Genomic DNA, 14930 nt, shown 5'->3' with positions numbered 1-14930 from the left:
GCCCTCCCGGAGACGTTGTCTAGCTTCTTTTTTCTTTGCACTCTTAGCTTTGATGAAAATGTTCTGACGCTGGTGAGAGTACAGCACGACTGCATCCGTGGCGCAATTGGCTAGCTCGTTCGGCTGTTAACCGAAAGGTTGGAGGTTCGAGCATTCCCGGGGTCGTTGTCTTGCTTCTTTTTTCTTTGCGCTGATAGCTTTGACGGAATGTTCTGATGGTGGTGAGAGAGCAGCACGATTGCCTCCGTGGCGCAGTCGGCTAGCTCGTAGGGCTGTTAACCGAAAGGTTGGAGGTTCGAGCCCTCCCGGGGGCGGGGTGTCGCTTTTTTTTCTTTGCGCTGACAGCTTTGGAGAAATGTTCTGACGGTGGTAAGAGAGCAGCACGACTGCCTCCGTGGCGCAATCGGCTAGCGCGTTCGGCTGTTAACCGAAAGGTTGGAGGTTCGAGCCCTCTCGGGGGCGTTGTCTCGCTTCTTTTTTCTTTGCGCTGATAGCTTTGATGGAATATACTGACGGGCGTGAGAGAGCTGGATGATTTCCTCCGTGGCGCAATCGGATAGCGCGTTTGGCTGTTAACCGAAAGGTTGGATGTTCGAGCCCTCACGGGGGCGTGGTCTCGGTTCTTTTTTCTTTGCGCTGATAGCTTTGATGGAATGTTCTGACGGTCGTGAGAGAGCAGGACGATTGCCTCCGTGGCGCAATCGGCTAGCGCATTCGGCTGTTAACCGAAAGGTTGGAGGTTCGAGCCTTCCCGGGGGCGAGGTGTCGCTTTTTTTTCTTTGCGCTGACAGCTTTGGAGAAATGTTCTGACGGTGGTGAGAGAGCAGCACGACGGCCTCCGTGGCGCAATTGGCTAGCGCGTTCGGCTGTTAACCGAAAGGTTGGAGGTTCGAGCCCTCCCGGGGGCGAGGAGTCGTTTTTTTTTTGCGCTGACAGCTTTGGAGAAGTGTTCTGACGGTGGTGAGAGAGCAGCACGACTGCCTCCGTGGCGCAATATGCTGGCGCGTTCGGCTGTTAACCGAAAGGTTGGAGGTTCGAGCCCTCCCTGGGGCGAGGTGTCACTTTTTTCTTTGCGCTGACAGCTTTGGAGAAATGTTCGGACGATGGTGAGAGAGCAGCACGACTGCCTCCGTGGCGCAATTGGCCAGCAAGTTCGGCTGTTAAGCGAAAGGTTGGAGGTTCGAGCCCTCCCGGGGGCGCTGTAGCGGTCTCTTTTCTTTGCGTTGATAGCTTTGGAGGAATGTTCTCACGGTCGTGAGAGTGCAGCATGACTGCCTCCGCGGTGCAATCGGCTAACGAGTTCGGCTCTTAAGCGAAAGGTTGGAGGTTCAAGTCCTCCCGGGGGTGGTGTGTGTTGCTTTTTTTTCTTTGCGCTCATAGCTTTGAAGGAATCTTTTGACGGTCGTGAGAGTACAGCACGCCTGCCTCCGCGTCGCAATCGGCTAAGGAGTTCGGCTCTTAAGCGAAAGGTTGGAGGTTCAAGTCCTCCTGGGGGCGGTGTGTGTCGATTTTTTTCTTTGCACTGATGGCTTTGGAGGAATGTTCTGACGGTCGTTAGAGCGCAGCACGACTGCCTCCGCAGCGCAATCGGCTAACGAGTTCGGCTCTTAACAGAAAGGTTGGAGGTTCGACCCTCCCGGGGGCGGTGTGTCGCATTTTTCTTTGCGCTGATAGCTTTGGAGGAATGTTCTGACTGCCGTGAGAGTGCAGCACGACTGCCTCCGCGGCGCAATCGGCTAACGAGTTCGGCCCTTTACCGAAAGGTTGGGGGTCGGAGCCCTCCCGGGGGCGGTGTGTCGCATTTTTTCTTTGCGCAGATAGCTTTGGAGGAATGTTCTGACGTTCGTGAGAGTGCAGCACTACTGCCTTCGTTGCGCAATCGGCTTGCGCGATCGGCTGTTAACCGGAAGGTTGGAGGTTCGAGCTCTCCCGGGGGCGTTGTCTAGCTTCTTTTTTTTTGCACTGTTAGCGTTGATGGAATGTTCTGCGGTGGTGAGAGTGCAGCACGACTGCCTCCGTGGCGAAATTGGCTAGCGAGTTCGGCATTTAACCGAAAGGTCGAAGGTTCGAGCCTTCCCAGGGACAATGTCTTGCTTCTTTTTTCTTTGCACTCTTAGCTTTGATGAAATGTTCTGACGCTGGTGTGAGTACAGCACGACTGCATCCGTGGCGCAATTGGCTAGCGCGTTCGGCTGTTAACCGAAAGGTTGGAGGTTCGAGCATTCCCGGGGGCGTTGTCTCGCTTCTTTTTTCTTTGCGCTGATAGCTTTGATGGAATGTTCTGACTATCGTGAGAGTGCAGCACGACTGCCTCCGCGGCGCAATCGGCTACGAGTTCGGCTCGTAACCAAACGTTTGGAGGTTCAAGTCCTCCCGGGAGCGTTGTCTAGCTTCTTTTTTCTTTGCACTGTTAGCTTTGATGGAATGTTCTGACGCTGGTGAGAGTACAGCATGACTGCCTCCGCGGCGCAATTGGCTAACGAGTTCAGCTCTTGACGGAAATGTTGGAGGTTCGAGCCCTCCCGGGGGCGTTGTCTAGCTTCTTTTTTCTTTGCACTGTTAGCTTTGGACAAATGTTCTGACGGTGGTGAGAGAGCAGCACGACTGCCTCCGTGGCGCAATTGGCTAGCGTGTTCGGCTGTTAACCGAAAGGTTGGAGGTTCGAGCCCTCCCAGGGGCGAGGAGTCGTTTTTTTTCTTTGCGCTGACACCATTGCAGAAAAGTTTTGACGGTGGTCAAAGAGCAGCACGACTGCCTCCGTGGCGCAATCGGCTAACTAGTTCGGCTCTTAACCGAAAGGTTGGGGGTCGGAGCCCTCCCGGGGGCGGTGTGTCACATTTTTTTCTTTGCGCTGATAGCTTTGGAGGAATGTTCTGACTGCCGTGAGAGTGCAGCACGATTGCCTCCGTGGCGCAGTCGGCTAGCTCGTTGGGCTGTTAACCGAAAGGTTGGAGGTTCGAGCCCTCCCGGGGGCGGGGTGTCGCTTTTTTAGATGCGGAAGCATCTTATACTCGCGCCTTGTAGTGCGCCGTCCGCGCCGTCCACACCGCTTCTCGAACATTCGACAGCTGACGCGCGCGCATGCGCCGTCGCGCCGTCGCCCACCATCTGTGCCGCGCGCGCTTCTCCTTCGAGAACATTCGACAGCTGACAGCGCATGCGCCGTCGCGCTGTATATATACTCAAGGTCGGCGCTCGCTCGCTCAGTTGCCGCTCGTCGGTTGGTTTGTACGGCGCGTCGACGTCCAAGGTCGCGGTGAAATGAATTCCAACGAATCCACAAACACAATGATCGACGTCCCTTCGACCAGCGCCGCCCTTTCGCATACGTGTGTACGTGTTCACTCATTTAACACCCCCTCCTACAACCACGTTAACCAATTTAGCCATCGACCCAAGTAAGTCGCAATTTAACACCCCATTTCACAACCACGTTAACCAAATTAGCCATCGACCCAAGTAAGTCGCACTTTAACACCCCGTTAACCAATTATATGCTCCGCATCCTCCTCAGTGTTCCCCTGAGGAAAGCTGCGGGCAATTTTTTCTTTGCGCTGACAGCTTTGGAGAAATGTTCTGACGGTGGTAAGAGAGCAGCACGACTGCCTCCGTGTCGCAATTGGCTAGCGCGTTCAGCTGTTAACCGAAAGGTTGGAGGTTCGAGCCCTCCCGGGGGCGTTGTCTCGCTTCTTTTTTCTTTGCGCTGATAGCTTTGATGGAATATACTGACGGGCGTGAGAGAGCTGGATGATTTCCTCCGTGGCGCAATCGGATAGCGCGTTTGGCTGTTAACCGAAAGGTTGGAGGTTCGAGCCCTCACGGGGGCGTGGTCTCGGTTCTTTTTTCTTTGCGCTGATAGCTTTGATGGAATGTTCTGACGGTCGTGAGAGAGCAGGACGATTGCCTCCGTGGCGCAATCGGCTAGCGCATTCGGCTGTTAACCGAAAGGTTGGAGGTTCGAGCCTTCCCGGGGGCGAGGTGTCGCTTTTTTTTCTTTGCGCTGACAGCTCTGGAGAAATGTTCTGACGGTGGTGAGAGAGCAGCACGACGGCCTCCGTGGCGCAATTGGCTAGCGCGTTCGGCTGTTAACCGAAAGGTTGGAGGTTCGAGCCCTTCGGGGGCGAGGAGTCGTTTTTTTTCTTTGCGCTGACAGCTTTGGAGAAATGTTCTGACGGTGGTGAGAGAGCACGACTGCCTCCGTGGCGCAATATGCTGACGCGTTCGGCTGTTAACCAAAAGGTTGGAGGTTCGAGCCCTCCCGGGGGCGAGGTGTCACTTTTTTCTTTGCGCTGACAGCTTTGGAGAAATGTTCGGACGGTGGTGAGAGAGCAGCACGACTGCCTCCGTGGCGCAATTGGCTAGCGCGTTCGGCTGTTAACCGAAAGGTTGGAGGTTCGAGCCCTCCCGGGGGCGCTGTAGCGGTCTCTTTTCTTTGCGTTGATAGCTTTGGAGGAATGTTCTGACGGTCGTGAGAGTACAGCACGCCTGCCTCCGCGTCGCAATCGGCTAAGGAGTTCGGCTCTTAAGCGAAAGGTTGGAGGTTCAAGTCCTCCCGGGGGCGGTGTGTGTCGATTTTTTTTCTTTGTACTGATGGCTTTGGAGGAATGTTCTGACGGTCGTTAGAGTGCAGCACGACTGCCTCCGTGGCGAAATTGGCTAGCGAGTTCGGCATTTAACCGAAAGGTCGAAGGTTCGAGCCCTCCTGGGGACAATGTCTTGCTTCTTTTTTCTTTGCACTCTTAGCTTTGATGAAATGTTCTGACACTGGTGAGAGTACAGCACGACTGCATCCGTGGCGCAATTGGCTAGCGCGTTCGGCTGTTAACCGAAAGGTTGGAGGATCGAGCATTTTTCGGGGGCGTTGTCTCGCTTCTTTTTTCTTTGCGCTGATAGTTTTGATGGAATGTTCTGACTATCGTGAGAGTGCAGCACGACTGCCTCCGCGGCGCAATCGGCTACGATTTCGGCTCTTAACCAAACGTTTGGAGGTTCAAGTCCTCCCGGGAGCGTTGTCTAGCTTCTTTTTTCTTTGCACTGTTAGCTTTGATGGAATGTTCTGACGCTGGTGAGAGTACAGCACGACTGCCTCCGCGGCGCAATTGGCTAACGAGTTCAGCTCTTGACGGAAATGTTGGAGGTTCGAGCCCTCCCGGGGGCGTTGTGTCGCTTTTTTTTCTTTGCGCTGATAGCTTTGGAGAAATGTTCTGACGGTGGCAAGAGAGCAGCATTACTTCCTCCGCGGTGCAATCGGCTAACGAGTTCGGCTCTTAACCAAACGTTTGGAGGTTCAAGTCCTCCCGGGGGTGGTGTGTGTTGCTTTTTTTTCTTTGCGCTCATAGCTTTGGAGGAATTTTTTGACGGTCGTGAGAGTACAGCACGCCTGCCTCCGCTTCCTAATCGGCTAAGGAGTTCGGCTCTTAAGCGAAAGGTTGGAGGTTCAAGTCCTCCCGGGGGCGGTGTGTGTCGCTTTTTTTTCTTTGCACTGATGGCTTTGAAGGAATGCTCTGACGGTCGTTAGAGTGCAGCACGACTGCCTCCGCGGCGCAATCGGCTAACGAGTTCGGCTCTTAACCGAAAGGTTGGAGGTTAAGTCCTCCCGGGGGTGGAGTGTGTCGCTTTTTTTTCTTTGCACTGATGGCTTGGAGGAATGTTCTGACGGTCGTTAGAGTGCAGCACGACTGCCTCCGCAGCGCGATCGGCTAACGAGTTCGGCTCTTAACCGAAAGGTTGGAGGTTCGACCCTCCCGGGGGCGGTGTGTCGCATTTTTTCTTTGCGCTGATAGCTTTGGAGGAATGTTCTGACGCTGGTGAGAGTACAGCACGACTGCCACCGCGGCGCAATTGGCTAACGAGTTCGGCTCTTGACGGAAATGTTGGAGGTTCGAGCCCTCCCGGGGGCGTTGTCTAGCTTCTTTTTTCTTTGCACTGTTAGCTTTGATGGGATGTTCTGACGGTGGTGAGAGTACCGCACGACTGCCTTCGTGGCGCAATTGGCTAACGAGTTCGGCTGTTAACCGAAAGGTTGGAGGTTCGAGCCCTCCTGGGGGCGTTGTCTAGCTTCTTTTTTCTTTGCACTGTTAGCTTTGGAGAAATGTTCTGACGGTGGTGAGAGAGCAGCACGACTGCCTCCGTGGCGTAATTGGCTAGCGTGTTCAGCTGTTAACCGAAAGGTTGGAGGTTCGAGCCCTCCCAGGGGCGAGGAGTCGTTTTTTTTTTCTTTGCGCTGACAGCTTTAGAGAAATGTTTTGACGGTGGTCAGAGAGCAGCACGACTGCCTCCGTGGCGCAATTGGCTAGCTCGTTCGGCTGTTAACCGAAAGGTTGGAGGTTCGAGCCCTCCCGGGGGCGAGGTGTCGCTTTTTTTTCTTTGCGCTGATAGCTTTGGAGAAATGTTCTGACGGTGGCAAGAGAGCAGCACGACTGCCTCCGTGGCGCAATTGGCTAGCGCGTTCGGCTGTTAACCGAAAGTTTGGAGGTTCGAGCCCTCCCGGGGGCGAGGTGTCACTTTTTTCTTTGCGCTGACAGCTTTCGAGCAATGTTCGGACGGTGGTGAGAGAGCAGCACGACTGCCTCCGTGGCGCAATTGGCTAGCGCGTTCGGCTGTTAACCGAAAGGTTGGAGGATCGAGCCCTCCCGGGGGCGCTGTAGCGGTCTCTTTTCTTTGCGTTGATAGCTTTCGAGGAATGTTCTGACGGTCGTGAGAGTGCGGCATGACTGCCTCCGCGGTGCAATCGGCCAACGAGTTCGGCTCTTAACCAAAAGTTTGGAGGTTCAAGTCCTCCCTGGGGTGGTGTGTGTTGCTTTTTTTCTTTGCGCTCATAGCTTTGGAGGAATCTTTTGACGGTCGTGAGAGTACAGCACGCCTGCCTCGGCTTCGCAATCGGCTAAGGAGTTCGGCTCTTAAACTAAAGGTTGGAGGTTCAAGTCCTCCCGGGGGCGGTGTGTGTCGCTTTTTTTTCTTTGCACTGATGGCTTTGGAGGAATGTTCTGACGGTCGTTAGAGTGCAGCACGACTGCCTCCGCAGCGCAATCGGCTTGCGCGATCGGCTGTTAACCGGAAGGTTGGAGGTTCGAGCCCTCCCGGGGGCGTTGTCTAGCTTCTTTTTTCTTTGCACTGTTAGCTTTGATGGAATGCTCTGACGGTGGTGAGAGTACAGCACGACTGCCTTCGTGGCGCAATTGGCTGACGTGTTCGGCTGTTTACCGAAAGGTTGGAGGTTCGAGCCCTCCCGGGGGCGTTGTCTAGCTTCTTTTTTCTTTGCACTGTTAGCTTTGATGGAATGTTCTGACGCTGGTGAGAGTACAGCACGACTGCTTCCGCAGCGCAATTGGCTAACGAGTTCGGCTCTTGACCGAAATGTTGGAGGTTCGAGCCCTCCCGGGGGCGTTGTCTAGCTTCTTTTTTCTTTGCGCTGATAGCTTTGGAGAAATGTTCTGACGGTGGTGAATGTACAGAACGACTGCCTCCGCGGCGTAATTGGCTAACGAGTTCGGCTGTTAACCGAAAGGTTGGAGGTTCGAGCCCTCCCGGGGGCGTTGTAGCTTCTTTTTTCTTCACTGTTAGCTTTGACGGAATGTTCTGACGCTGGTGAGAGTACAGCACGACTGCCTCCGCGGCGTAATGGGCTAACGAGTTCGGCTCTTGACGGAAATGTTGGAGGTTTGAGCCCTCCCGGGGGCGTTGTCTAGCTTCTTTTTTCTTTGCACTGTTAGCTTTGATGGAATGTTCTGACGGTGGTGAGAGTACAGCACGACTGCCTTCGTGGCGCAATTGGCTAACGAGTTCGGCTGTTAACCGAAAGGTTGGAGGTTCGAGCCCTCCCGGGGGCGTTGTCTAGCTTCTTTTTTCTTTGCACTGTTAGCTTTGATGGAATGTTCTGACGCTGGTGAGAGAGCAGCACGACTGCCTCCGTGGTGCAATTGGCTAGCGTGTTCAGCTGTTAACCGAAAGGTTGGTGGTTCGAGCCCTCCCGGGGGCGAGGAGTCGTTTTTTTGTTTGCGCTGACAGCTTTGGAGAAATCTTCTGACGGTGGTGAGAGAGCAGCACGACTGCCTCCGTGGCGCAATTGGCTAGTGCGTTCGGCTGTTAACCGAAAGGTTGGAGGTTCGAGCCCTCACGGGGGCGAGGTGTCGCTTTTTTTTCTTTGCGCTGATAGCTTTGGAGAAATGTTCGGACGGTGGCAAGAGAGCAGCACGACTGCCTCCGTGGCGCAATTGGCTAGCGCGTTCGGCTGTTGACCGAAAGGTTGGAGGTTCGAGCCCTCCCGGGGGCGAGGTGTCACTTTTTTCTTTGCGCTGATAGCTTTGAAGAAATGTTCTGACGGTGGCAAGAGAGCAGCACGATTGCCTCCGTGACGCAATCGGCTAGCGCATTCGGCTGTAAACCGAAATGTTGGAGGTTAGAGCCCTTCCGGTGGCGGTGTGTCGCTATTTTTTTTCCCGCTGATAGCATTGAAAAAAAGTTCTGACGGTGGTAAGAGAGCAGCACGATTGCCTCCGTGGCGCTGTCGGCTAGCTCGTTGGGCTGTTAACCGAAAGGTTGGAGGTTCGAGCCCTCCCGGGGACGGGGTGTCGCTTTTTTTTCTTTGCGCTGACAGCTTTGGAGAAATGTTCTGACGGTGGTAAGAGAGCAGCACGACTGCCTCCGTGGCGCAATCGGCTAGCGCGTTCGGCTGTTAACCGAAAGGTTGGAGGTTCGAGCCCTCCCGGGGGCGTTGTCTCGCTTCTTTTTTCTTTGCGCTGATAGCTTTGATGGAATATACTGACGGTCGTGAGAGAGCTGGACGATTGCCTCCGTGGCGCAATCGGATAGCGTGTTCTGCTGTTAACCGAAAGGTTGGAGGTTCGAGCCCTCCCGGGCGCGTTGTCTCGCTTCTTTTTTCTTTGCACTGATAGCTTTGATAGAATGTTCTGACGGTCGTGAGAGAGCAGGACGATTGCCTCCGTGGCGCAATCGGCTAGCACATTCGGCTGTTAACCGAAAGGTTGGAGGTTGGAGCCCTCCCGGGGGCGTTGTGTCGCTTTTTTTCTTTGCGCTGACAGCTTTGCAGAAAAATTTTGACAGTGGTGAGAGACCAGCACGACTGCCTCCGTGGCGCAATTGGCTAGCGCGTTCGGCTGTTAACCGAAAGGTTGGAGGTTCGAGCCCTCCCGGGGGCGAGGTGTCACTTTTTTCTTTGCGCTGACAGCTTTGCAGAAAAGTTTTGACGGTGGTGAGAGACCAGCACGACTGCCTCCGTGGCGCAATACGCTAGCGCGTTCGGCTCTTAACGGAAAGTTTGGAGGTTCGAGCCCTCCCGGGGGCGTTGTGTCGCTTTTTTTCTTTGCGCTGACAGCTTTGCAGAAAAGTTTTGACAGTGGTGAGAGACCAGCACGACTGCCTCCGTGGCGCAATTGGCTAGCGCGTTCGGCTGTTAACCGAAAGGATGGAGGTTCGAGCCCTCCCGGGGGCGTTGTGTCGCTTTTTTTTCTTTGCGCTGATAGCTTTGGAGAAATGTTCTGACGGGGGCAAGAGAGCAGCACGATTGCCTCCGTTGCGCAATCGGCTAGCGCATTCGGCTGTCAACCGAAAGGTTTTAGGTTAGAGCCCTCCCGGTGGCGGTGTGTCGCTATTTTTTTCTTTGCGCTGATAGCTTTGGAGAAATGTTCTGACGGTGGCAAGAAAGCAGCACGATTGCCTCCGTGGCGCAGTCGGCAAGCTCGTTGGGCTCTTAACGGAAAGGTTGGAGGTTCGAGCCCTCCCGGGGGCGTTGTGTCGCTTTTTTTCTTTGCGCTGACAGCTTTGCAGAAAAGTTTTGACAGTGGTGAGAGACCAGCGCGACTGCCTCCGTGGCGCAATCGGCTAGCGCGTTCGGCTGTTAACCGAAAAGTTGGAGGTTCGAGCCCTCCCGGGGGCGTTGTCTCGCTTCTTTTTTCTTTGCGCTGATAGCTTTGATGGAATATACTGACGGTCGTGAGAGAGCTGGACGATTGCCTCCGTGGCGCAATCGGATAGAGCGTTCGGCTGTTAACCGAAAGGTTGGAGGTTCGAGCCCTCCCGGGCGCGTAGTCTCGCTTCTTTTTTCTTTGCACTGATAGCTTTGATAGAATGTTCTGACGGTCGTGAGAGAGCAGGCCGATTGCCTCCGTGGCGCGATCGGCTAGCGCGTTCGGCTGTTAACCGAAAAGTTGGAGGTTCGAGCCCTCCCGGGGGCGTTGTCTCGCTTCTTTTTTCTTTGCGCTGATAGCTTTGATGGAATATACTGACGGTCGTGAGAGAGCTGGACGATTGCCTCCGTGGCGCAATCGGATAACGCGTTCGGCTGTTAACCGAAAGGTTGGAGGTTCGAGCCCTCCCGGGGGCGAGGGGTCGTTTTTTTTTTTTGCGCTGACAGCTTTGGAGAAATGTTCTGACGGTGGTAAGAGAGCAGCACGACTGCCTCCGTGGCGCGATCGGCTAGCGCGTTCGGCTGTTAACCGAAAGGTTGGAGGTTCGAGCCCTCCCGGGCGCGTTGTCTCGCTTCTTTTTTCTTTGCACTGATAGCTTTGATAGAATGTTCTGACGGTCGTGAGAGAGCAGGCCGATTGCCTCCGTGGCGCGATCGGCTAGCGCGTTCGGCTGTTAACCGAAAAGTTAAAGGTTCGAGCCCTCCCGGGCGCGTTGTCTCGCTTCTTTTTTCTTTGCACTGATAGCTTTGATAGAATGTTCTGACGGTCGTGAGAGAGCAGGCCGATTGCCTCCGTGGCGCGATCGGCTAGCGCGTTCGGCTGTTAACCGAAAAGTTGGAGGTTCGAGCCCTCCCGGGGGCGTTGTCTCGCTTCTTTTTTCTTTGCGCTGATAGCTTTGATGGAATATACTGACGGTCGTGAGAGAGCTGGACGATTGCCTCCGTGGCGCAATCGGATAACGCGTTCGGCTGTTAACCGAAAGGTTGGAGGTTCGAGCCCTCCCGGGGGCGAGGGGTCGTTTTTTTTTTGCGCTGACAGCTTTGGAGAAATGTTCTGACAGTGGTGAGAGACCAGCGCGACTGCCTCCGTGGCGCTATCGGCTAGCGCGTTCGGCTGTTAACCGAAAAGTTGGAGGTTCGAGCCCTCCCGGGGGCGTTGTCTGGCTTCTTTTTTCTTTGCGCTGATAGCTTTGATGGAATATACTGACGGTCGTGAGAGAGCTGGACGATTGCCTCCGTGGCGCAATCGGATAACGCGTTCGGCTGTTAACCGAGAGGTTGGAGGTTCGAGCCCTCCCGGGGGCGAGGGGTCGTTTTTTTTCTTTGCGCTGACAGCTTTGGAGAAATGTTCTGACGGTGGTAAGAGAGCAGCACGACTGCCTCCGTGGCGCGATCGGCTAGCGCGTTCGGCTGTTAACCGAAAGGTTGGAGGTTCGAGCCCTCCCGGGGGCGTTGTCTCGCTTCTTTTTTCTTTGCGCTGATAGCTTTGATGGATTATACTGACGGTCGTGAGAGAGCTGGACGATTGCCTCCGTGGCGCAATCGGATAACGCGTTCGGCTGTTAACCGAAAGGTTGGAGGTTCGAGCCCTCCCGGGCGCGTTGTCTCGCTTCTTTTTTCTTTGCACTGATAGCTTTGATAGAATGTTCTGACGGTCGTGAGAGAGCAGGACGATTGCCTCCGTGGCGCAATCGGCTAGCGCATTCGGCTGTTAACCGAAAGGATGGAGGTTCGAGCCCTCCCGGGGGCGAGGTGTCGCTTTTTTTTCTTTGCGCTGACAGCTTTGGAGAAATGTTCTGACGGTGGCAATAGAGCAGCACGATTGCCTCCGTGGCGCAATCGGCTAGCGCATTCGGCTGTCAACCGAAAGGTTGGAGGTTAGAGCCCTCCCGGTGGCGGTGTGTCGCTACTTTTTTTCTTTCCGCTGATAGCATTGAAAAAAAGTTCTGACGGTGGTAAGAGAGCAGCACGATTGCCTCCGTGGCGCAGTCGGCTTGCTCGTTGGGCTGTTAACCGAAAGTTTGGAGGTTCGAGCCCTCCCGGGGACGGGGTGTCGCTTTTTTAGATGCGGAGCATCTAATACTCGAGGCTTGTAGTGCGGCGCCGTCCGCAAGCTTCCTCCTCTTTCTTCCACCATCTGTGCATCCTTTCCTCCTCTACACACCGCGTGCGCTTCTCCTCTTCACGAACATTCGCTAGCTGTATAATGTAGCGCGCATGCGCCGTCACGCTTCGAGAACATCGGCAGCTGACGCGCGCGCATGCGCCGTCGCGCTTCGAGAACATCGGCAGCTGACGCGCGCGCATGCGCCGTTGCGCTTCTCCCCCTTCTCGAACATTCGACAGCTGACAGTGCATGCGCCGTCGCGCTGTATATATACTCAAGGTCGGTGCTCGCTCGCTCAGTTGCCGCTCGTCGGTTGGTTTGTACGGCGCGTCGACGTCCGAGGTCGCAATGATCGACGTCCCTTCGACCAGCGCCGGCCAAAGTGTTGGCGGAACCACAACCAAGTCGTCGTCCGAAGACAAGGCAGCGCGGAGAAGAGCTCGCGACGCCGAACGTAAACGTCGGCGTCGAGCGGTAGATGCTCAACTTAGAGAACGTGAAGCCGCTGAGAGACGTCAGCGTCGAGCAGCAGCACCGGATTCGGCCGCTTTGAAACGTAAGCGTCGACAAGAGGACCCGGACTTTCGAAAACGGGAAGCCGAGTGCAAGCGTCGGCGACGAGAGGCCGATCCCGATGCTGCCCGCGATAGTCGAATACATGGCGTCGCGACACTCGCAGAAACGCGCAACGCACGACGACTGCAAACACCACCAGCCGACCACCATTCGCGGAACCTGCATCGACCACGTCTTTGCAAATTTCAACCTACGACCGCTGCAACCCGATCCACTCACTCTTCTCTTTACCCACCAAATAGCCATCGTGCTCAAAGTTCGTCGCAATAAATAAACACCGCCCTTTCGCATACGTGTCGTACGTGTTCACTCATTTTACACCCCTCCTACAACCACGTTAACCAATTTAGCCAGCGACCCAAGTAAGTCGCAATTTAACACCCCATTTCACAACCACGTTAACCAATTTAGCCATCGACCCAAGTAAGTCGCACTTTAACACCCCGTTAACCAATTATATGCTCCGCATCCTCCTCAGTGTTCCCCCGAGGGAAGCTGCGGGCAAATTTTTTTTTCTTTGCGCTGACAGCTTTGGAGAAATGTTCTGACGGTGGTAAGAGAGCAGCACGACTGCCTCCGTGGCGCAATCGGCTAGCGCGTTCGGCTGTTAACCGAAAGGTTGGAGGTTCGAGCCCTCCCGGGGGCGTTGTCTCGCTTCTTTTTTCTTTGCGCTGATAGCTTTGATGGAATATACTGACGGTCGTGAGAGAGCTGGACGATTGCCTCCGTGGCGCAATCGGATAGCGCGTTCGGCTGTTAACCGAAAGGTTGGAGGTTCGAGCCCTCCCGGGCGCGTTGTCTCGCTTCTTTTTTCTTTGCACTGATAGCTTTGATAGAATGTTCTGACGGTCGTGAGAGAGCAGGACGATTGCCTCCGTGGCGCAATCGGCTAGCGCATTTGGCTGTTAACCGAAAGGTTGGAGGTTCGAGCCCTCCCGGGGGCGAGGTGTCGCTTTTTTTTCTTTGCGCTGACAGCTTTGGAGAAATGTTCTGACTGTGGTGAGACAGCAGCACGACGGCCTACGTGGCGCAATTGGCTAGCGCGTTCGGCTGTTAACCGAAAGGTTGGAGGTTCAAGCCCTCCCGGGGGCGAGGGGTCGTTTTTTTTGCGCTGACAGCTTTCGAGAAATGTTCTGACGGTGGTGAGAGACCAGCACGACTGCCTCCGTGGCGCAATTGGCTAACGAGTTCGGCTCTTAACCGAAAGGTTGGGGGTTGGAGCCCTCCCGGGGGCGGTGTGTCGCATTTTTTTCTTTGCGCTGATAGCTTTGGAGGAATGTTCTGACGGTTGTGAGAGTGCAGCACGACTGCCTTAGTTGCGCAATTGGCTTGCGAGATCGGCTGTTAACCGGAAGGTTGGAGGTTCGAGCCCTCGCGGGGGCGGTGTGTCGCTATTTTTTTTCTTTCCGCTGATAGCATTGAAAAAAAGTTCTGACGGTGGTAAGAGAGCAGCACGACTGCCTCCGTGGCGCGATCGGCTAGGGCGTTCGGCTGTTAACCGAAAGGTTGGAGGTTCGAGCCCTCCCGGGGGCGTTGTCTCGCTTCTTTTTTCTTTGCGCTGATAGCTCTGATGGAATATACTGACAGTCGTTAGAGAGCTGGACGATTGCCTCCGTGGCGCAATCGGATAGCGCGTTCGGCTGTTAACCGAAAGGTTGGAGGTTCGAGCCCTCCCGGGCGCGTTGTCTCGCTTCTTTTTTCTTTGCACTGATAGCTTTGATAGAATAGTCTGACGGTCGTGAGAGAGCAGGACGATTGCCTCCATGGCGCAATCGGCTAGCGCATTCGGCTGTTAACCGAAGGGTTGGAGGTTCGAGCCCTCCCGGGGGCGAGGTGTCGCTTTTTTTTCTTTGCGCTGACAGCTTTGGAGAAATGTTCTGACTGTGGTGAGACAGCAGCACGACGGCCTCCGTGGCGCAATTGGCTAGCGCGTTCGGCTCTTAATGGAAAGGTTGGAGGTTGGAGCCTTCCCGGGGGCGTCGTGTCGCTTTTTTTCTTTGCGCTGACAGCTTTGCAGAAAAGTTTTGACAGTGGTGAGAGACCAGCACGACTGCCTCCGTTGCGCAATTGGCTAGCGCGTTCGGCTGTTAACCGAAAAGTTGGAGGTTCGAGCCCTCCCGGGGGCGTTGTGTCGCTTTTTTTTCTTTGCGCTGATAGCTTTGGAGAAATGTTCTGACGGTGGCAAGAGAGCAGCACGATTGCCTCCGTGGCGCAATCGGCTAGCGCATTCGGCTGTCAACCGAAAGGTTGGAGGTTAGAGCCCTCCCGGTGGCGGTGTGTCGCTACTTTTTTTCTTTCCGCTGATAGCATTGAAAAAAAGTT

The 14930-nt window shown here is 54.9% G+C and overlaps 48 non-coding genes across 48 annotated transcripts; all 48 read left to right on the top strand.

The window, feature by feature from the left end:
* Positions 1-240: 240 nt before the first annotated feature.
* Positions 241-314, top strand: TRNAN-GUU (transfer RNA asparagine (anticodon GUU)). The gene has a single exon. It is a non-coding gene; the product is annotated as a tRNA-Asn (tRNA).
* Positions 315-388: 74 nt separating this feature from the next.
* Positions 389-462, top strand: TRNAN-GUU (transfer RNA asparagine (anticodon GUU)). The gene has a single exon. It is a non-coding gene; the product is annotated as a tRNA-Asn (tRNA).
* Positions 463-686: 224 nt separating this feature from the next.
* On the top strand, positions 687-760 carry TRNAN-GUU (transfer RNA asparagine (anticodon GUU)). Its single transcript has one exon. It is a non-coding gene; the product is annotated as a tRNA-Asn (tRNA).
* Positions 761-834: 74 nt separating this feature from the next.
* On the top strand, positions 835-908 carry TRNAN-GUU (transfer RNA asparagine (anticodon GUU)). The gene has a single exon. It is a non-coding gene; the product is annotated as a tRNA-Asn (tRNA).
* Positions 909-2606: 1698 nt separating this feature from the next.
* TRNAN-GUU (transfer RNA asparagine (anticodon GUU)) lies at positions 2607-2680 on the top strand. The gene has a single exon. It is a non-coding gene; the product is annotated as a tRNA-Asn (tRNA).
* Positions 2681-2901: 221 nt separating this feature from the next.
* Positions 2902-2975, top strand: TRNAN-GUU (transfer RNA asparagine (anticodon GUU)). Its single transcript has one exon. It is a non-coding gene; the product is annotated as a tRNA-Asn (tRNA).
* Positions 2976-3604: 629 nt separating this feature from the next.
* TRNAN-GUU (transfer RNA asparagine (anticodon GUU)) lies at positions 3605-3678 on the top strand. The gene has a single exon. It is a non-coding gene; the product is annotated as a tRNA-Asn (tRNA).
* A 224-nt stretch (positions 3679-3902) lies between these two features.
* Positions 3903-3976, top strand: TRNAN-GUU (transfer RNA asparagine (anticodon GUU)). Its single transcript has one exon. It is a non-coding gene; the product is annotated as a tRNA-Asn (tRNA).
* A 74-nt stretch (positions 3977-4050) lies between these two features.
* Positions 4051-4123, top strand: TRNAN-GUU (transfer RNA asparagine (anticodon GUU)). Its single transcript has one exon. It is a non-coding gene; the product is annotated as a tRNA-Asn (tRNA).
* A 216-nt stretch (positions 4124-4339) lies between these two features.
* On the top strand, positions 4340-4413 carry TRNAN-GUU (transfer RNA asparagine (anticodon GUU)). The gene has a single exon. It is a non-coding gene; the product is annotated as a tRNA-Asn (tRNA).
* Positions 4414-5975: 1562 nt separating this feature from the next.
* Positions 5976-6049, top strand: TRNAN-GUU (transfer RNA asparagine (anticodon GUU)). The gene has a single exon. It is a non-coding gene; the product is annotated as a tRNA-Asn (tRNA).
* Positions 6050-6124: 75 nt separating this feature from the next.
* On the top strand, positions 6125-6198 carry TRNAN-GUU (transfer RNA asparagine (anticodon GUU)). Its single transcript has one exon. It is a non-coding gene; the product is annotated as a tRNA-Asn (tRNA).
* Positions 6199-6273: 75 nt separating this feature from the next.
* Positions 6274-6347, top strand: TRNAN-GUU (transfer RNA asparagine (anticodon GUU)). The gene has a single exon. It is a non-coding gene; the product is annotated as a tRNA-Asn (tRNA).
* A 74-nt stretch (positions 6348-6421) lies between these two features.
* Positions 6422-6495, top strand: TRNAN-GUU (transfer RNA asparagine (anticodon GUU)). Its single transcript has one exon. It is a non-coding gene; the product is annotated as a tRNA-Asn (tRNA).
* Positions 6496-6567: 72 nt separating this feature from the next.
* On the top strand, positions 6568-6641 carry TRNAN-GUU (transfer RNA asparagine (anticodon GUU)). The gene has a single exon. It is a non-coding gene; the product is annotated as a tRNA-Asn (tRNA).
* An 820-nt stretch (positions 6642-7461) lies between these two features.
* TRNAN-GUU (transfer RNA asparagine (anticodon GUU)) lies at positions 7462-7535 on the top strand. The gene has a single exon. It is a non-coding gene; the product is annotated as a tRNA-Asn (tRNA).
* Positions 7536-7755: 220 nt separating this feature from the next.
* TRNAN-GUU (transfer RNA asparagine (anticodon GUU)) lies at positions 7756-7829 on the top strand. Its single transcript has one exon. It is a non-coding gene; the product is annotated as a tRNA-Asn (tRNA).
* A 75-nt stretch (positions 7830-7904) lies between these two features.
* TRNAN-GUU (transfer RNA asparagine (anticodon GUU)) lies at positions 7905-7978 on the top strand. The gene has a single exon. It is a non-coding gene; the product is annotated as a tRNA-Asn (tRNA).
* Positions 7979-8050: 72 nt separating this feature from the next.
* On the top strand, positions 8051-8124 carry TRNAN-GUU (transfer RNA asparagine (anticodon GUU)). Its single transcript has one exon. It is a non-coding gene; the product is annotated as a tRNA-Asn (tRNA).
* A 74-nt stretch (positions 8125-8198) lies between these two features.
* TRNAN-GUU (transfer RNA asparagine (anticodon GUU)) lies at positions 8199-8272 on the top strand. Its single transcript has one exon. It is a non-coding gene; the product is annotated as a tRNA-Asn (tRNA).
* Positions 8273-8639: 367 nt separating this feature from the next.
* TRNAN-GUU (transfer RNA asparagine (anticodon GUU)) lies at positions 8640-8713 on the top strand. Its single transcript has one exon. It is a non-coding gene; the product is annotated as a tRNA-Asn (tRNA).
* Positions 8714-8788: 75 nt separating this feature from the next.
* Positions 8789-8862, top strand: TRNAN-GUU (transfer RNA asparagine (anticodon GUU)). Its single transcript has one exon. It is a non-coding gene; the product is annotated as a tRNA-Asn (tRNA).
* A 75-nt stretch (positions 8863-8937) lies between these two features.
* TRNAN-GUU (transfer RNA asparagine (anticodon GUU)) lies at positions 8938-9011 on the top strand. The gene has a single exon. It is a non-coding gene; the product is annotated as a tRNA-Asn (tRNA).
* Positions 9012-9084: 73 nt separating this feature from the next.
* Positions 9085-9158, top strand: TRNAN-GUU (transfer RNA asparagine (anticodon GUU)). The gene has a single exon. It is a non-coding gene; the product is annotated as a tRNA-Asn (tRNA).
* A 219-nt stretch (positions 9159-9377) lies between these two features.
* TRNAN-GUU (transfer RNA asparagine (anticodon GUU)) lies at positions 9378-9451 on the top strand. Its single transcript has one exon. It is a non-coding gene; the product is annotated as a tRNA-Asn (tRNA).
* A 223-nt stretch (positions 9452-9674) lies between these two features.
* TRNAK-CUU (transfer RNA lysine (anticodon CUU)) lies at positions 9675-9748 on the top strand. Its single transcript has one exon. It is a non-coding gene; the product is annotated as a tRNA-Lys (tRNA).
* Positions 9749-9821: 73 nt separating this feature from the next.
* TRNAN-GUU (transfer RNA asparagine (anticodon GUU)) lies at positions 9822-9895 on the top strand. Its single transcript has one exon. It is a non-coding gene; the product is annotated as a tRNA-Asn (tRNA).
* Positions 9896-9970: 75 nt separating this feature from the next.
* Positions 9971-10044, top strand: TRNAN-GUU (transfer RNA asparagine (anticodon GUU)). The gene has a single exon. It is a non-coding gene; the product is annotated as a tRNA-Asn (tRNA).
* A 75-nt stretch (positions 10045-10119) lies between these two features.
* On the top strand, positions 10120-10193 carry TRNAN-GUU (transfer RNA asparagine (anticodon GUU)). Its single transcript has one exon. It is a non-coding gene; the product is annotated as a tRNA-Asn (tRNA).
* Positions 10194-10268: 75 nt separating this feature from the next.
* On the top strand, positions 10269-10342 carry TRNAN-GUU (transfer RNA asparagine (anticodon GUU)). Its single transcript has one exon. It is a non-coding gene; the product is annotated as a tRNA-Asn (tRNA).
* Positions 10343-10415: 73 nt separating this feature from the next.
* TRNAN-GUU (transfer RNA asparagine (anticodon GUU)) lies at positions 10416-10489 on the top strand. The gene has a single exon. It is a non-coding gene; the product is annotated as a tRNA-Asn (tRNA).
* A 224-nt stretch (positions 10490-10713) lies between these two features.
* TRNAN-GUU (transfer RNA asparagine (anticodon GUU)) lies at positions 10714-10787 on the top strand. The gene has a single exon. It is a non-coding gene; the product is annotated as a tRNA-Asn (tRNA).
* A 75-nt stretch (positions 10788-10862) lies between these two features.
* Positions 10863-10936, top strand: TRNAN-GUU (transfer RNA asparagine (anticodon GUU)). The gene has a single exon. It is a non-coding gene; the product is annotated as a tRNA-Asn (tRNA).
* Positions 10937-11007: 71 nt separating this feature from the next.
* On the top strand, positions 11008-11081 carry TRNAN-GUU (transfer RNA asparagine (anticodon GUU)). The gene has a single exon. It is a non-coding gene; the product is annotated as a tRNA-Asn (tRNA).
* A 75-nt stretch (positions 11082-11156) lies between these two features.
* On the top strand, positions 11157-11230 carry TRNAN-GUU (transfer RNA asparagine (anticodon GUU)). The gene has a single exon. It is a non-coding gene; the product is annotated as a tRNA-Asn (tRNA).
* Positions 11231-11303: 73 nt separating this feature from the next.
* On the top strand, positions 11304-11377 carry TRNAN-GUU (transfer RNA asparagine (anticodon GUU)). Its single transcript has one exon. It is a non-coding gene; the product is annotated as a tRNA-Asn (tRNA).
* Positions 11378-11452: 75 nt separating this feature from the next.
* TRNAN-GUU (transfer RNA asparagine (anticodon GUU)) lies at positions 11453-11526 on the top strand. The gene has a single exon. It is a non-coding gene; the product is annotated as a tRNA-Asn (tRNA).
* A 75-nt stretch (positions 11527-11601) lies between these two features.
* TRNAN-GUU (transfer RNA asparagine (anticodon GUU)) lies at positions 11602-11675 on the top strand. Its single transcript has one exon. It is a non-coding gene; the product is annotated as a tRNA-Asn (tRNA).
* A 74-nt stretch (positions 11676-11749) lies between these two features.
* TRNAD-GUC (transfer RNA aspartic acid (anticodon GUC)) lies at positions 11750-11823 on the top strand. Its single transcript has one exon. It is a non-coding gene; the product is annotated as a tRNA-Asp (tRNA).
* Positions 11824-13180: 1357 nt separating this feature from the next.
* On the top strand, positions 13181-13254 carry TRNAN-GUU (transfer RNA asparagine (anticodon GUU)). Its single transcript has one exon. It is a non-coding gene; the product is annotated as a tRNA-Asn (tRNA).
* Positions 13255-13329: 75 nt separating this feature from the next.
* Positions 13330-13403, top strand: TRNAN-GUU (transfer RNA asparagine (anticodon GUU)). The gene has a single exon. It is a non-coding gene; the product is annotated as a tRNA-Asn (tRNA).
* Positions 13404-13478: 75 nt separating this feature from the next.
* On the top strand, positions 13479-13552 carry TRNAN-GUU (transfer RNA asparagine (anticodon GUU)). Its single transcript has one exon. It is a non-coding gene; the product is annotated as a tRNA-Asn (tRNA).
* Positions 13553-13626: 74 nt separating this feature from the next.
* On the top strand, positions 13627-13700 carry TRNAN-GUU (transfer RNA asparagine (anticodon GUU)). Its single transcript has one exon. It is a non-coding gene; the product is annotated as a tRNA-Asn (tRNA).
* A 367-nt stretch (positions 13701-14067) lies between these two features.
* On the top strand, positions 14068-14141 carry TRNAN-GUU (transfer RNA asparagine (anticodon GUU)). Its single transcript has one exon. It is a non-coding gene; the product is annotated as a tRNA-Asn (tRNA).
* A 75-nt stretch (positions 14142-14216) lies between these two features.
* On the top strand, positions 14217-14290 carry TRNAN-GUU (transfer RNA asparagine (anticodon GUU)). Its single transcript has one exon. It is a non-coding gene; the product is annotated as a tRNA-Asn (tRNA).
* A 75-nt stretch (positions 14291-14365) lies between these two features.
* Positions 14366-14439, top strand: TRNAN-GUU (transfer RNA asparagine (anticodon GUU)). Its single transcript has one exon. It is a non-coding gene; the product is annotated as a tRNA-Asn (tRNA).
* A 221-nt stretch (positions 14440-14660) lies between these two features.
* TRNAN-GUU (transfer RNA asparagine (anticodon GUU)) lies at positions 14661-14734 on the top strand. Its single transcript has one exon. It is a non-coding gene; the product is annotated as a tRNA-Asn (tRNA).
* A 74-nt stretch (positions 14735-14808) lies between these two features.
* Positions 14809-14882, top strand: TRNAD-GUC (transfer RNA aspartic acid (anticodon GUC)). The gene has a single exon. It is a non-coding gene; the product is annotated as a tRNA-Asp (tRNA).
* The last annotated feature ends 48 nt before the right edge of the window (positions 14883-14930 follow it).

The sequence above is a fragment of the Rhipicephalus microplus genome, unplaced genomic scaffold, assembly GCF_043290135.1.
Source record: "Rhipicephalus microplus isolate Deutch F79 unplaced genomic scaffold, USDA_Rmic scaffold_45, whole genome shotgun sequence".
NCBI lineage: Eukaryota > Metazoa > Arthropoda > Arachnida > Ixodida > Ixodidae > Rhipicephalus > Rhipicephalus microplus.
The sequence above is the reverse complement of the archived record's forward strand: the minus strand, read 5'-3'. Positions and strand labels throughout refer to the sequence as shown.